Source organism: Drosophila sulfurigaster, unplaced genomic scaffold (genome assembly GCF_023558435.1).
Source record: "Drosophila sulfurigaster albostrigata strain 15112-1811.04 unplaced genomic scaffold, ASM2355843v2 contig_222_pilon, whole genome shotgun sequence".
Classification (NCBI taxonomy): domain Eukaryota; kingdom Metazoa; phylum Arthropoda; class Insecta; order Diptera; family Drosophilidae; genus Drosophila; species Drosophila sulfurigaster.
In genome coordinates, this window is record NW_026909665.1 from 162,663 (window position 1) to 165,528 (window position 2,866).

Here is a 2,866-nt window from a genome sequence, read left to right on the forward strand (position 1 = left end):
GCTCTTGACCACTCAGACATTTCAGTCTCTAGTCCTTTCGCCGACTGCATCCTGGTCTTTCTTTGCTCATCCAAGCTCCCCAAACTTACACTCTCACTATGGGAGCAATCATTGGTGGACAAGACCAAGATTCCCGCATGGCAGGACATGAGCACATTCCTCAACGAGCGTTATCGTACGCTCGAGGCTGTTGAGGACGTGACGCAAAAAACCTCGCAGAACTCTACCGCTGGACCATCCCGTCCACAGCAGAATTCAAAGCGAATTAACTCTTTCAAGGCCCGAGTCACTCAGAGAGGCAAATCGTGTGACTTGTGCTCAAAAGAGAATCACCCTGTCCGGGTTTGTCCAAGCTTCCTTGAAATGTCGGTCAATGATCGGATGAGCTACATCAAACAGAAAAGACTCTGTTTAAACTGTTTCGCAAGAGGTCACCAACTCCGAGAGTGTACGAGTGCGCACAATTGCTTGACATGCAAGGGGCGGCACCACACTCTTCTCCATCGGGGCGACAGTGCCCACAATGGTGCCTCTTCCTCTTCCACTCCATCCACACTTCCCAACATACAGTCCACTCCGAATCAATCGGCAACAAATGTGCAAAATTACTTTGCCATTAACGCTCAGAACATCCTTCTCGGCACGGCGGTTGTCAATGTATCCCATCTAGGTACTACATACACCGCACGAGCACTAATCGACTCAGGGTCCGAAGCGACTTTCATTTCTGAGCGTTTATTCCAGCGCATAAAGTTGCCATTCCAATCCGTTCAAGCCCAAGTATCTGGGCTGAATCATGCAATTGCGGCCCAACCGCAGAAGTTATGCAACTTCAGCATTGGTTGTCCAACGAAGCCGAGGCTCCATATCGAGACCTCAGCGTTCGTTATTCCACAACTGGCAGACAAGGTGCCATCATTCCGTGTGCCGAAAGGCTTCCTAAAGGATCTACCAGCGATTGAACTGGCAGATCCAAACTTCTACAAAAGTGCTCAGATTGACATCTTAATTGGCGCGGATATCCTTCCGTCAGTCATCCTGAGCGGTTCCCGGCCAAACATTTGTGGCTCACTCCTGGGCCAACAAACCGTGTTTGGTTGGATTCTCACCGGCCCCGTTTCCCAGAATGTGTCGACAACTGTCTCTGCGTTTTCGACAAGAGTCGCTATCCAAGCAGACGATCAACTCGACAGACTAAACTCCAAAGTTTGGGAGGCGGAGGATATTCCGTCGAAGCTGGTTAGCTGCGAAAACACAACTTCACGCAGCAGATGTGGCAGATCTCGGGTGACTCTTCCATTCCGGAAGCCCGTCACCACTCCTAATTTTTCATCTGCCTCATCATTCATTCAAACCAGATAGGCACCGACACAAAGACGAATAACATCCTACTTCGTTTCGTTTGTGCTGTCCTATACTGTCCTGTTCCATGTGTCATTGACAATGTAAAGAAGCTACTGTAATAACCATTTGTTCTTGTTTCGTTCCATGTTGCATGCCCGTCTCCGTGTGGATGGGCCTCAAGTCTGCACCAGGCGGCCACAGCACCTTCTTTGCCCTGCTCAACTCGCTCGATTGCTGCCATGGGATCCCAGCACCAGAAGTTCATTTGGTGAAAGAAGAACCGGACCACCTTCCAAATGTTGCAATTCGTGGCCACCTTTACGCAACAATTCCAGTTGCTGTTCCGCAACCAGCACGGCCATGTTCCCGTTCGCCGTCCCCCCTCCGACCTGTCGATGGTGAAAACTTGGAGCAGTTCCGCAGCATTACGCTTACGAATGCTGATTCCAGCCATCGATGGTGTCCCTGGTGCTCGGCACTGATGTGTATCCTCACATCATTCAACCTCGTATCCTGCCGAGCACCAACGATTTGCCAATGGCCCAGAACTCCACATTGAGTTGGTTTCTGTCCGGTCCATGTGGACAATAAATCCGTTTGCAACTCATTGCAAGGGGGGGAGGATGTCGATGCCAGATGATGGCAGGTGTGACCACTCAAAACAGCTGACAGTGTGGTCGCGATCAATTGATATCGATAGTGACAAAGCTAGTATACTGTGCGTGTGACCTTGTCACACGCGCAGTCACACTGATCTAGTTTATCCTCACGTTGGTCACCCTGCCCTCTTTTAGTGCTTTTTCCTACAACATATGTTCTACTATTCTGACCGGCACAACAAGTGTACATTTTCCAAGTGCAATAAAATAATTGTAAAATTACAAATTCCAACAATTCGAAAAGTTAAAGTGTTATTATTATTCTGAAGACGCCCCCCTACACAACTGTCAAAAATTTGTCCGATTTTTTCATGCTTTCACTGTCGCAAATTTTTCCGATTTTTTCGATTTTTTCATGCTTTCACCGTCGCAAATTTTTACGATTTTTCCATGCTTTCACAGTCAAAAATTTTACGATTTTTCATGCTTTCACTGTCGAAAATTTTTCCGATTTTTTCATGCTTTCACCGTCGCAAATTTTTCCGATTTTTTCATGCTTTCACTGTCGAAAATTTTACGATTTTTTCATGCTTTCACTGTCGAATTTTAATTTTTCAAAATTTTCACGATTTTAATTTTTATTTTTCAAAATTTTTCCGATTTTTTTTTTCAAAATTTTTCCGATTTTAATTTTTATTTTTCAAAATTTTTCCGATTTTAATTTTTATTTTTCAAAATTTTTCCGATTTTTTTTTATTTTTCAAAATTTTCCGATTTTAATTTTTTTATTTTTCAAAATTTTTCCGATTTTAAATTTTTTATTTTTCAAAATTTTTCCGATTTTAATTTTTTTTTCAAAATTTTTCCGATTTTTCCGATTTTAATTTTTATTTTTCGCATTTTTTTTCCGATTTTAATTTTTT